Source organism: Nerophis lumbriciformis, linkage group LG02 (genome assembly GCF_033978685.3).
Source record: "Nerophis lumbriciformis linkage group LG02, RoL_Nlum_v2.1, whole genome shotgun sequence".
In the NCBI taxonomy this organism is placed as follows: domain Eukaryota; kingdom Metazoa; phylum Chordata; class Actinopteri; order Syngnathiformes; family Syngnathidae; genus Nerophis; species Nerophis lumbriciformis.
The window spans coordinates 29,409,373-29,424,785 of record NC_084549.2 but is presented as its reverse complement, the minus strand read 5'-3'; positions in this window follow the sequence as shown (position 1 = coordinate 29,424,785).

The following is a 15,413-nucleotide window of genomic DNA, read 5'->3' as shown; positions in this document are numbered from 1 at the left end:
GACTCCACATTGCTATGGAGATACATAATTATCTGCTAGCCGGTTGTCAGCTAGTATAATAACTAGTGTCAGCCAGAAGTGATCAACGTTTGTGATTGGCATTAAAAGGCATCAAGCGGCAACATACTTCAAAAAAAATAAAATTCCTATTTATTTTAATCGCAAACCATTTTGCCGCAAAGTACGAATAGTTAAATAGTCAAGTCTTCAAATTAAATCTAATAATCATAATAAAAAAAACACATTTGATATTAAATACTCTCTTTGTCACTGGCTCCAAGTAGAAAAAATGTTAAAGCAAAAAATAAGCATGTTACAAATAGTGGTTTACGAGAACAGATTTGACAAATAAATGTCTATATTTGTCAGATTTACTAGTAAAAATTACTCTACTGGCATTCATAGCTGTCTATCAAGACTATCTTGTACGAAAGCCAGACCCGACTGCAGAAAAACATTTAAGGCTTTTAAAATTTTTTAGCAGTGCAAACTTTTTCAGCCTTCAATTTATATGCTTCAGGCTGAACAATGGCTCTGTCACCACTCCTACAGTTCAGAGAAAAACAATTATTCTTACTACACAGAGGTAGTTCATCCCAAAAAGCTAAAAAGCAAACAAACAAACTTTTCACATCTTGAAAATTCTGCTGCTGCTCGCTGCCGTGAAAAAGTACTATCGTTCTATCTGTGTGCTTCTCATTGCTAGCTGCTAAGCTAATGAAGCCAAGCTAGTTGCGGTGCAAAGCAACTACGCTCCAAAGGCGTCTGCTCCCTCCTGCTGCTGCTACTCATAGCCTATAGCTCCGAAGACAGCAATAACTCGACTCGGTAAAAGAAACAATGTGAGTATGGCTCCCTGCTCTTCGTGCACCGTTCTCATGGATATGTTGGCCCTACTAGAGGGCCGTATCCGCCAGTTAGAGCAGAGTAATTTTGTAACTTTAGACGCCACAGACACGTTTGCTAGCGTTAGCTGTAGCAAGCTGACTAACCCAGTTTGTAGCAGCCCTAAGTGGCCTACAAGCAGGCCCGGCCCTAACCAATCTGGCGCCCTAGGCAAGATTTTAGGTGGCGCCCCCCCACATCGGCAGTGAAGTGTATATACTCACAAGAACCCGAATAGCTTTGTCTTTGACCTTTTTTTTTTACTTACAACTATACCTAATATATAAAGGGGTGGAAAAGTGACGATTACCTGCAGCGCAAACATTAGCTAACCAGAAGGCAATAACAATGTAAACAAAAAACACCTGCTTAAAAGATCTAATACAAACATTTATATGCACGTACAACACTTGGAACTTTTAGCATATCAGTATGTGGAATTAAATGATGGAATGGATTAAGTAAAGAAGTTAAAAATTGTACTGATATGATCCAGTTTAAGAGGTTGTTCGAAATAATAGTGCTTACAGAGTACAAAGAAGAAGAATTATGAGAAATACTTTCAACCTTATTGAAAATAAGATATTCTTCATCTCAGTATGTTATGTTGTGTTGTAATGTTGTAACAAATAATATTTCTGTTAAATAGGCTTTACTTTGCATTTTAATTAACGTGGGATTATTTTTTGTATTTAGAAATAATAGTACCAACTTATTTTTTTTATTTTTTTTTCTCCAACATTTGTGGCACTGGCGTGGCGCCCCCTGATGGACGGCGCCCTTAGCATTTGCCTATACGGCCTATGCCACGGGCCGGCCCTGCCTACAAGCCACAGTGAACGGGTTGAGACGCAAATTAGATTTAGCCTTTTAGCTAGTCCTACACCCCAGTCTACCGGACACCAAAGCTTAATCATAGGGGACTCCATCACCCGGAACATACAGTTTAGTAAACCAGCCATAATTAAGTGTAATCCCGGGGCCAGATCACCTGACATTGAAGCTAGTATTAGGGAGCTGACTCACAACGGGCCAAGTAAACACGTACAACAGGCTAATCGCACCACTACCTACGCGAACATAGTTGTACACGTTGGCTCCAATGACACTAGGATGAGGCAGTCAGAGATTTCAAAGAGAAACATAGCTAGGACTTGTAAACTCGCTAGAAAGATGTGTCGGCATCGAGTATTTATCTCTGACCCCCTGCCTGCGAGAGGCAATGATGAGAGGTACAGCAGATTAGTCTCGCTTAACAAGTGGCTGGCTAGTTTTTGTGGAGAACGGGGACTAACGTTTATTGATAATTGGCCCTCTTTCTGGGGCAAACCTGGCTTGCTGAGGAGGGAAGGCGCCATTACTCTCTCCAGAAATATAGACTACTATTTGAGTCAAGCTTGACTAACTACACAGGACAAAGCTCGGACACAGTCAATTACAGCGTTTGTTTGCCTGGGTGAGGTTAACAGTTAAGCCAGAACTTACCAGCACCAGGCTGGAAAATTTCTGTACACATAACATTTCTTGTAGAATAATACCTAACTCAAATAATGTTTTTTCTGTAGTGACTGTGCCAGAGGTGAACATGCATTCTACTGAGGTGGCAAATTATGACGCGTTAAATCTATCGCGTTAGAGATCCCCATCATATCAATTCCTAGATGTGATCGAAATTATTTAAGGGGCACTACACCAAATAAAAGTAACGTTAATAATATTAGTACTACGGATACCATTAACAAACATGTCTCAAAACAGCCCACTACCTATAATATGAACTTTTTAAACATCAGATCATTGTCTCCCAAAACGTTATTAGTTAATGAGGTCATTAGAGACAACAATCTTAACGTCCTTCGTCTCAGCAAAACTTGGCTAAAACCAGATTTTTTTTTTCCCACTTAACGAGGCATCTCCTCCTAACTATACGAGTGTACATATTGCCCGTCCCCTTAAAAGGGGTGGAGGGGTTGCACTAATATCCAATGAAAACTTTAACCTTAGCCCTAACCTAAGTAATAAATATAAATAATTTAAGGTGATTACTATGAGGTTTGTCACACCACTACCTCTCTATCTGGTTATCTATTGACCCCATGGCCCCTATTCAGACTTTATCAGTGAATTTTCAGAGTTTGTCGCTGATCTAGTGACGCATGTAGATTGTATAATTATAATGCAGGATTTTAATATTCATATGAATACCCTGTAGACCCTCCGTGCGTGGCGCTCCAGACTATAATTAATAGCTGTGGTCTTACACAAATAATAAATAAACCCACACATCGCAACGGTAATACGATATACCTAGTCCTTGTCCGTTCCTCCCGTACACTAAAGTAATGTCCGATCACTAACTTATAAAATTTGGAGTTCTGACTCATTGTCAACAAGCTACTAATAACTAAAGCTTTAGCAGCGGCAACATTAATGCTGTCACAACTACGACTCTTGCTGGCCTACGGCCTTCTGTAATGGCACCATTCCAAAATGATGTGGGCTCTATCGATAACCTCACTAACAACTTTAATGATGCCCTGCGCAAAGGCATTGATAGTATAGCACCGCTAAAGCTAAAAAATGCCCCTAAAGGGCATACCCCCTGGTTTACAAAAGAAACTAGAGCTCTTAAACTATCATGTAGAAAGCTGTAACGCAAATGGCGTACGACTAAACTTTTCCATCAAGTATGGAGAGATAGTTTAATACCTTATAAACACACGCTTATCTTAGCTGAAACTAATAACTACTCCAATCTCATTCGCCTCAATAAAAATGATCCTAAATATTTGTTTAGTACAGTAGCATTGCTAACCCAACAAGGGACTCCCCCCAGTAGCTCCACTCACTCGGCAGATGACTTTATGAAATTCTTTACTAAGAAAATTTAACTTATTAGGAAGGAGATTAAAGATAAGGCGTCGCAGCTCCAACTGGGTTCTATTGACGTATATACGAATGTATTTACGACGGATATTACCTTCAAAATAATCTCTCTCGTTTTGAATAAATAACATTAGAGGAACTCCTGTGTCTTGTAAATGGGACAAAACAAACAACATGTTTACTTGACCCACTTCCTAGGAAACTTATCAATGAGCTGTTTGTAATAGTATGACCATCAGTGCTACGTATTCTCTGGTACTGTTCTCTTAGCATTAAAAAAAATAGTTATTCATCCTCTGCTCAAAAGACCAATCTTGATCCTGACATCATCATACGCAAGTACGGCGTTAGCTTTCACTGTTATGCTGATGACACCCAACTTTGCATGCCCCTAAAGCTGACCAACATGCCAGATTGTGGTCAGCTGGAGGCGTGTCTAAATAAAATTAAATAATGAATGTCCAACAACCTTTTGCATCTAAACGCTAAGAAAACGGAAATGCTGATTATCGGTCCTGCTAGACACTGGCACCTATTTAATAATACCACCTTAACATTTGACAAGAAAACAATTACACAAAGTGACTCGGGAAATAATCTTGGTATTATCTTCGACCCAACTCTCTCATTGAGTCACTGTTTGAGTTAGTGTTACTAAGCCTTTTTTTTTTACCTCCGTAATATCTGTAAAATTCCTCCCAATTTGTCCACCACCGACGCTGAGATCATTATTCATGTGTTCGTTACGTCTCTTCTCGATTACTGTAACATATTTTTTTTGGGTGTCCCTATGTCTAGCATTAAAAAATGACTGCACTTTCACATGAAGTTGGGACCACGGTGGACCACTTCTCATGCACAATTCGGTGATGTCTCTGCGCCCCAACGTGTCTACATGCAAGACGTTCCCCTGCTGGCCTCACTATGGGCTGGACTCTCATATTATTAACCGTATCCACTCGGCATCCATTGTACCCATCACATCTGCGGTCCCTTCCAAGGTTTCTTGTTGTTCCCATTGGGTTGAGTTTTATCTTGCCCTGGTGTGGGATCTGAGCCGAGGATGTTGTTGTGGCTTGTGCAGCCCTTTGAGACATTTGTGATTAAGGGCTATATAAGTAAACTTTGATTGATTGAAAATATAGTAGTGATTTGTCCATGTATTCAACTCAAACATGTATTGAAGAAGAGCAGCAACAAGGGTTGTGGCACACAGATAGCACCACACAGCTTCAGTGGAAAGCTAGTATAAAAAACAAACTACTTTTACCGTCAGTCACAACATTAAGAAACTTAAGGATGATATAATTGACACCAGAAGCTAAACATATCACTGATGTTTAAGTTAAGTGTAAGTTACCCATGTCTTGGGCACTAATACACCCCCCTACCATCACAGTTGCTGGCTTTAGAACTTTCCGCCTACAACAATCCGGATGGTACTTTTCCTCTTTGGTCCGGAGGACACGACGTCCACAGTTTCCAAAAACAATTTGAAATGTGGACTTTTTAGACCACAGAACACTTTTCCTCTTTGCATCAGTCCATCTTAGATGAGCTCGGGCCTAGCGAAGCCGGCAGCGTTTCTGGGTGTTGTTGATACACTGTAGTTACTGACAGTGTTTTTCTGAAGTGTTCCTGAGCCCATGTGGTGATATCCTTTACACACTGTTATCGTTTTTTGATGCAGTACCGCCTGAGGGATCGAAGGTCACGGGCATTCAATGTTGGTTTTCAGTCTTGCTGCTTACGTGCCGTGATTTCTCCAGATTCTCTGAACCTTTTGATGATATTACGGACCGTAGATGATGAAATCCCTAAATTCCTTGCAATAGGTGGTTGAGAAATGTTGTTCTTAAGCTGTTGGACAATTTGCTCACGCATTTGTTCACAAAGTGGTTGTGGAGGGGGGCGTGGTCTGCGGACCTGCCGCAGAGCGGGGTGTGTAAGGACCGGCCTCGAAGCCAGCGGCAGGTGAGTGGATTGCCCAGCTGGGGCTAGTTATCTAATCACCTGTCGCCCTTATTAGCAGCAGCCGGTCCGAGACACGTGGTGGGAGTTAGAGTTGCTGGTTAGCAGACGCACGGACACGCACAGAGAGAGACACGCCGGACTGGAAAGTCAAACATATATTGCTGGAAAGCAAGCCACCCCCTTGGGGTTTATGTCAATAAAAGACTTGATTCAAACTGTCTACCGGTCAACCGAAGATCTGTCGGCGTCAAGAGAACCCAGCACAAGAGGGAAGCCTCTACAGTGGTGACCCTCGCCCCATCCTTGTTTGTGAATGACTGAGCATTTCATGGAAGCTGCTTTTATACCGAATCGTGGCACCCACCTGTTTCCAATTACCGTAGCCTGTTCACTTGTGGGATGTTCCAAATAAGTGTTTGATGAGCATTCCTCAACTTTCTCAGTTTTTTTTGCCACTTGTGCCAGCATGTTGCAGGCATCAAATTCCAAATGAGCTAATATTTGCAAAAAGAAAACTAAAGTGTTCCAGTTCCAACGTTAAGTATCTTGTCTTTGCAGTCTCTTCAATTGAATATAAATTGAAAAGGATTTGCAAATCATTGTATTCTGTTTTTATTTACGATTTACACAACTTGACAACTTCACTGGTTTTGGGGTTTGCATATCAGGAGGATGTGGCTAACAAAGTTTTTTTTCGTGTTTTTATCATCTTTGTCTTTTAGCAAAGGTAAAACCGTTTTTATCTTTTAAACTTTTTGAACAAGTCGTGCATGCTTTTATTTCAAGTCGCCTGGACTACTGCAATGCACTTTATGCTGGCATTAGCCAAAAAGCTCTCTCCCGGTTGCAGTTAGTCCAGAACGCGGCAGCGCAACTTTTAACAGGGGCCAGGAAACGCCAGCATTTAACCCCAATTCTTCAGAGTTTGCACTGGCTCCCTGTTCATTTTAGAATTGATTTTAAAACCTTGCTGTTTGTTTTTAAAGCTTTATATGGACTGGTTCCTCAGTATATCTCGGACCTCATCCAAATTTACACTCCTGCGCGCGCTCTGAGTTCCGAGAGCCAGCTCCAGCTCGTGGTGCCCAAGACCAGACTTAAATCCAGGGTAGACAGGGCCTTCTCTGTAGTCGGCCCTAAGCTCTGGAACACTCTGCCCCTCCATGTTCAAACTGCTTCCACAGTGGAGTGTTTTAAGTCTCGTCTTAAGACCCACTTTTATTCTTTGGCTTTTAACACTACATGAGTTGTGTGGTCCTTTGTCCTCTGTTGTCCTCTGTGTTTTTTTTAAATTATGATTTCTATTTACTGTTTTAATTGGTTTTACCTTTTAAAATAGTTTTTTAATTTTTATATTGTTTTTATATTGGTTTTATATTTATTTATTTTTTGTTTTTATTCAGTCATTGTTGGAGCTAAGGATAATATTTGAATATTGTTTTTAATATTGTTGTGCAGCACTTTGGAAACATTTTTGTTGTTTAAATGTGCTATATAAATAAATTGGATTGGATTGGATTGAAAGTTAAACCAGGAAGAGGGCAGAATTGCAACTCATTGGAACGTGCGCCGCCCTCCAAGCAGCCACCTGTCCGTGACATAACAGCAACTGTAAAGTGTAATTAAATTGCATTTAAATTAAGCATTATCACAGTGTTACTGTATATTCAATTATTCTTCTTTGTTGGTAAATCACTCAGCATCATCTCAAGATATTTCATAGTGGAATAAGGAATGGTGGGACACGGCCGACTCATATATAGTGTACACTGTAGGGTTAATGAGGTCTCATTCATTTAAATAAATGTACAGTGTATAGTCTGGATCAGGCAGCTGCCACATTGCAACACTGTTGATGCTCTCGTCAGTGAAAAGGCTAATGAAAAGGCCATTAGGACTAAGTACGAGGTGTGCTCCAGATGAGATATGTCGCCCAATATGCCTTCCACCACCACGTTGCCTGCGGGCAGTGATTGAGAGAGGTCAGCACAAGTTATTATTACATTTCCGGTCTATTCTCATTGAAATATAGGGAACTTAACCGTCATTAACAGGTTTGATTAAGACAAGATGAAAAATGACGATTAGCATAATCAAGAGTGAGAAAAATGGATTAGGCCGAAGTAATTTAAAAATTGTACTGCAGAACATATAACAGTCGACTACAAATGCTTCACAAGATAATGTCTGATTGCGTAAAATTAAAGATTAATGTACATATACATATGAATTCAAACGGGTCAAACTACAAACTGGAATAGGATGATAAAACTTCTGGAGAACCAAGAGAAGGTGCAGGAGTGATTCCCAACATGTAAGTATGAGATCATCACATGAACTGCAGGAAATTAAGCCATCAAACTTAAAGGGGAACATTATCACCAGACCTATGTAAGTCGTCAATATATACCTTGATGTTGCAGAAAAAAGACCATATATTTTTTTAACCGATTTCCAAACTCTAAATGGGTGAATTTTGGCGAATTAAACGCCTTTCTAATATTCGCTCTCGGAGCGATGACGTCACAATGTGACGTCGCATCGGGAAGCAATCCGCCATTTTCTCAAACACTGAGTCAAATCAGCTCTGTTATTTTCCGTTTTTTCGACTGTTTTCCGTACCTTGGAGACATCATGCCTCGTCGGTGTGTTGTCGGAGGGTGTAACAACACGAACAGGGACGGATTGAAGTTGCACCAGTGGCCCAAAGATGCGAAAGTGGCAAGAAATTGGACGTTTGTTCCGCACACTTTACCGACGAAAGCTATGCTACGACAGAGATGGCAAGAATGTGTGGATATCCTGCGACACTCAAAGCAGATGCATTTCCAACGATAAAGTCAAAGAAATCTGCCGCCAGACCCCCATTGAATCTGCCGGAGTGTGTGAGCAATTCAGGGACAAAGGGCATCGCTAGCACGGCAAGCAATAGCGGCAGTTTGTTCCCGCAGACGAGCGAGCTAAACCCCCTGGATGTCTTGGCTCACACCGTCAAGAGAAGAATATCGACCCTAGCTTCCCTGGCCTGCTGACATGAGGGTATGTCTACAGAATATATTAATTGATGAAAATTGGGCTGTCTGCACTCTCAAAGTGCATGTTGTTGCCAAATGTATTTCATATGCTGTAAACCTAGTTCATAGTTGTACGTTTCCTTTAATGCCAAACAAACACATACCAATCGTTGGTTAGAAGGCGATCGCCGAATTCATCCTCGCTTTCTCCCGTGTCGCTGGCTGTCGTGTCGTTTTCGTTGGTTTCGCTTGCATACGGTTTAAACCGATATGGCTCAAGAGCTTCAGTTTCTTTTTCAATTTCGTTTTCGCTACCTGCCTCCACACTACAACCATCCGTTTCAATATATTCGTAATCTGTTGAATCGCTTAAGCCGCTGAAATCCGAGTCTGAATCCGAGCTAATGTCGCTATAGCTTGCTGTTCTTTCCGCCATGTTTGTTTGTGTTGGCTTCACTATGTGACGTCACAGGAAAATGGACGGGTGGTTAAAATCAGGCACTTTGAAGCTTTTTTTAGGGATATTGCCTGATGGGTAAAATTTTGAAAAAAACTTCGAAAAATATAATAAGCCACTGGGAACTGATTTTTAATGGTTTTAACAATTCTGAAATTGTGATAATGTTCCCCTTTAATTGGTCTGAAAATGATTATTTATTGCATTCACTACAAATATGTTCATCTACCAATGCCAATCAAATGCTTTTCCACTAAACAGCGGGAGGTACATAAATATCCTGTGCATTCACTTGCTATTGTTACGTCTTCGGGGGCGCATAGCTGCGCTGGTAGTGTTCCTTCCAAGGCAGAAACAAGCAGGAGCGGCGTACAGGTAAGATTAAGCTTTCTTTAATAAATTAAACGCAGGACAAAAATACAAAACTGAGGACGCTAGCAAGCGTGGAGCTAAACAAAACCAAAATGTCACCAAGGGTGAAAAAAACGAGGAAAGCTAGTCTGTACAAAAATCACTAGAGCGAGGCGATACACCGGGAGAACGTAACTGTTGTCTATTGCAAACATTGACCCAGTGACAGGAAACTATAAATGGGAGTGATTAACCAAAACACCTGGTGGGAACACTAATTGCAAAACTAAGACAGGTGAGGAGAATCAGTGCCCATGGAAACCAACAGAAAACAGGGAAATAGAGTGCGCACCAAGAAACAGACTAAAACAGAAAAACTAACAAACTCAAATCATGCCATGACCCGGGTGACCGATCATGACAGTTATTTCTCATTCATCATGTTTGTTTTGCTGGTTTGATCTTTATAGTGTAGACTTTACGGAAACAGTAACTTGTCCATGAATGAAAACTATCTTACAAATGCTACAGGTGTGCAGTGTTGGGTTAGTTACTGAAAAACAGTAACTAGTTACAGTTACTAGTTACTTTATTTCAAAAGTAACTCAGTTACTAACTCAGTTACTTACACCAAAAAGTAATGCGTTACTGTGAAAAGTAACTATTTAGTTACTTCTTTTTTTCTTCTTTTTTTTTTTAAAGCTCCCATTAATGCCCTTTTTGCCTTCATTTCAGTACTGTTATTGCACTGGAGAATAATACAATCTGTTGATCAACTTGACATGCATTTTTATTTTCCTTTTAACATAATTAATGAAAAACAGTGCAACATAAAAAGGCATTCCTCCTTTCTTTAAACTTGGACCAATGACCATTAATAAAAAACAAGTTTAAGTGCAACATAAGAAGAAACATCATCTTCCTTGAAACATAGGTAGTGAAATAAAGCCTGACATCTGGAGTGATGCTGCTGTCTTCCACACTTGGAGCCATGGATTGTAGAATCCTTGTTTTCAGTGGCAGGATCATTGACACAGATGGTGAAGTTTCAGTGCTCAGTAGAGATGTAACACTTTTGAGGGGTTTAAGCACCTAGAGGACCTCATCTGCCACTCTCACATCATCATCAGACAGGGTGACATTTGTCTTCAGGGTGTTGTGGGTCAATGCAGAGTATATAGCTGCCTGCTGCTTCAACATATCATAAGTGGAGTTCCACCTCGTTGGGACATCATGTATGAGCAGGCAGCTTTAGCATTTCTTGCTTTGTCTTAAGCACATGAGCAGCTGTTGTGCTTGGGTGGAAGTAAGAAACCTTCCTGATCCTTCCAAAGAGGCGCTCCATCCTATTGACTGAGATTCCCTTCTGTGATGCCAAATTCACTACATGTGCAAAGCACCTATCTGTGGTCCCAGTCCTGCCTCATTCTCTGTAATTACTTGATTTTTGGCATTATCACGTGTGACTGGGATATCTTTATCTTCCAGTCCTCCACTGCTTGTGTCAGTACCTGCGCAAGGTGACTCTCGTAGAGGGGGCGTGTCTTCTCATCTCCCAGTCTGCTGTGATGAAGTGAGCGCTTATAGTTCCGATGGACGTCCACCCGTCTGTCATGAGCACAACAGATGATGCTCGGGATAGTTCATCCACAACCTTTTTCTTCTCCTGCTCATAAAGATCTGGCACAATCTTATTGCTGAAGTGGGTGCGCGACGGGATGTCGTAACGTGGTTCAAGCACGTTCAGCATGTGTTTAAAACCCTCGTTTTGCACAACCGAATCTGCACTTATAAACACACCGATTCAATGGCGCTGGGCGTTCAAGCTCCTCCGTTATTGCGCTCGCCATGACCACGCTGTGTGTGGACTGAACGTGCCAACAACTTTTTTTTTTGTTTCATATATCAAACCGCGGATCAAACCTCCCCTCCCCGCCCCCCCACACACACATAGACCGCGCCTCTTTTCTTCTCTCCGGCTTGTGACAGAGGAAGATTCAGAAGAAAGACACCGCAGCGCTTCTGTTTCTAGCCGATACTACATCAAAAGTAACGTAAAATAACGCAGTAACGCATCATGTAGTAACGGTAACTAAATTACTGAATTAAAAAAAATAACGCGTTAGATTACTAGTTACCGCCGAAACTAACGGCGTTACAGTAACGCGTTACTTTGTAACGCGTTAGTCCCAACACTGCAGGTGTGTAAAATGATGGCACAATTAGTTCAATCAGTCTCATGGATGCCAGCTGCTATAGCTGTGCGAGATTTGGTTTACATTGGTAAACCATGACTACCTGACGCCTTAAGAGGAGATCTTGACTCTGAATCTATAGACCAGGGGTCCCCAAACTACGGCCTGGGACCTGGATCCGGAACTGCCAGAGTCCAAAATCCGGCCCGCGGGAAGTCCAAAGTTAAAAAAAAAAAGAAAATTAAATAAAAATATTTTTAATTGTAATTTTTTAAAATGTGTCCTTTCTAATCCATTTTCTACCGCTTGTTACTCTTGGTGTCTCTTAGCCGCTCAGGCAAATCATATTGACTAAAAATGCATTTACCCTTCGATAATGTGACATCATCGCGCACGGAATATGTATTTATATATATATGTATATATATAGTCGAGGTTTCTGTGGTTTTATCCGTTATACAGTGCTCAATACCGGGGTGGAGCGGAATATATGTTCGGTCGAGAAAAAACACAGTGGCTATTTAATCCCTACAAGCCTGCTTCGCAGGTTTCCCTGCTCTTTAGGGGATTTTATTATATATATAATATAACAAAATCCCAGGCTTGTTGGGATGAAATAGCCTGTGTTTTTTCCTGACCTAACGTATATATATATATACATATATATATATATATATATATATATATATATATATATATATATATATATATATATACATATATATATAGAAATCTCCTGATGATTGAGGGAACCCCTCATGAAACAGGCCTGTAGAGATGAAGTAGTCTTGTGATTTTTTCCCACACATACATATATTGCGCTCTACCACGGTATCGAGCACTATTTTTTGGATAATCTTATTAAGACATATATATATATATATATATATATATATATATATATATGGCCACATTTATTTAACCTAATGCGGCCCCCGAGTCAAATAGTTTGGGGACCCCTGCTATAGACCCTGATCGCTCCAGGCAGACATAATGGTTAAAATAACTTGAATTGGGATTGTTATTGGTGTTAAATGAACCAGTCTTCTTTTACTCGTGGTTCGTCATTAAAACATCTTAAAAACATGTAGCAAGTTTTTCATGCTCAAGGACAGTCAAATCATGAGGGTTTTTTAAACAGCCTTTTTAAACATTGTGCAGCCATTCAGTTCTCCCTCATGACATATCTACACTTATCCACCAGGTGGCAGTAAAGGACTCACTAGTATATTCCAGTGAAATGGCCTAAACTGTCTCTCAATGAAAACACACTTGCAAGTTTTACTAACAGAGGCACACACATTGTCATGTCGCAGTAAACATCGGTTCCTTGAAGACTGAACCGTCATTATATCTGATCAAGACCAAACATCACAGCTCATCATCTCAAACAGGCCGCCAGGAGAGTACAGGGTAGGATAAGACAGGGTCTACTTTATTCATCCCGCAATGGGGAAATCATCATCAGTTGTTCCAGACTCTGGGAGCTATAGCCTGGGATGCCAGGTCTCCACCGGTTTTAAAATGAGGATCTTTAGAAGACCCTGGCCTGAAGACCGGAGGCTGCGCCCTGAATAGTAGGGGCATAACAAGTCAGTGATGTACCGAGGAGCCCACCATGCAACGCACGGAATGTCAGGACTAAAATCTTAAACTCAATGCGGAATTTGACTGGAAGCCAATGAAGACTGGATAAAACAGGGGTAATGTGGACTGTTCTGGGTGCACCGGTCAAAAGTCTGGCAACCGCATTTTGTACCGTCTGAAGTCTCTTTAGCGTTGACTTGTTGAAAAGAGTGAAAAGAGAATTGCAATAGTCAATATGAGATGAAATGAACATGTGAATGATAATTTCGATTATTTAAGAAGCAGTGAGGGACACGTTTATGTTACAACTGGTACAGTACAACATGTTTGAAATAAAAATAAGAAGAAGCTGAATTTATTTAATCCTACCAAGGAATACATTTTACGTTTGAACCGATATGGTACCGATACTATTGTGTTATCATGTGGTAATAAATCATATTTTGTCAAATAATACAAACTGAATTTGTATTATTAAACATTTAGCAAAGGTCTGATACGGACACTTGAGCTGTCCAGTTGTTATATCTTGTTTTCTTAAACTTCTGAGTCTCATTTGCAAATATGCATTAATTTCAGTTTGTCCTAGGTGTGTTGCCATTAAGATGAATGTGCCGGTTTTGTCTTTTGTTGAGGTGTTGAAATCGCCATTGAAAACCGCTAATGCTAATCAGTAGCATGTATACAACATTTTCAATGTAAATTAGCAACAAGCTAGCACATTTTAAAGTGGAGCCTTACTTTCGATTTATATGCATGATTGCTTTGTCGGCATGGACAATTTCAACATTGCCTGGAGGCAGTCCACTACAAACATGCCTGATTAAACCGGTGTCGCGCCTGCAAACGGATGCAACGTCACATGCAACCTAATTAGAAATTAGTACCGTTTGATTTTATCTGAATCAATACTCGGTAGTGTCGACGTTACGCCCTATAAAAGTACCAAATTCAGTAACCATCCCTATTCCTACTCCTTGTCTCATGCCATTTACTGATTGTCTGTGCACTTCCTGTGTTTACATGTCACCACTTAGGGAGACATGACGTTACACACTAGGGCTGACTGCAGCCCAAAGAGTATTATATTACAGTCGCCACATGGCACATTAAAATTTGCAAATTGTAAAGGTGACTATGGAGGTGTTATTTTAATGTTAAAACATTTATTTAGAAAGTCGTACTGTAAACATTTTTTTTTCTCTCGCTATGAAAATATTCGCTTTATAACTAATAATTCCTACTAAATTATTTTACCACAACCAGGCCAGAAAACAATAGCTGCAATGAACAAGGATTTACTGAATTACTCTTGGGGACCAGATGTAGATTTGGCTTTTAGAGTTTGTGCATAAGAGACACATCCAACTCAAATGTTTTAGTACGTTCATAGTTCAATGTTAAGCAATACTGTAATATTTGTATTTTGCAAGTTATGTAAAGATTTGAGTTTACTATAAATATTCACATATGAACAATGACAACTATAATTCACTTTAAGGCAATATGTTCCATAGCCATGTGTTTATATTCCAGATGGTGTGTACAGTTTGCATGAAAAGGTTAAAAAATAAATAAATTGATAAGTCCAAGGGGAAAAACTGTGTTTGATATCTCCTTCCACAGTGAAGCCAATTAAAAATGCTATGCCGCATCATTATTATTAGAATTAGTAAACAAACAAAAACCAAAAATGGGCACAAACTATGAAAAAATAAATGTTTCTAGACATTACAGGCCTGGTCTACTCTAGGTTTGCGTGTATTAAAACGCATACAAACTGGATAGTACACACAAAGCTGGTCCACTAAACTAATGCGCAGAGGATTCCGTCACTTAGGTGAGCAGAAAAAGAAGCGCAATTCATTTAGCGTTTGTGTCTTTATGAATATGCAGAATATATGCTGATCATCAGAACACCCACAATACTGGGACTGCGAGAAGAAGATGCAAATATAATCACATGTAGTGTGATTTGTCAAGGATGAAACTGTTCTAGGGGTGCTATTTTAAGTTTTTATTTAGCATGCCTGAAAAGTACAGCTGTGAGAAAGGAGGTGATAA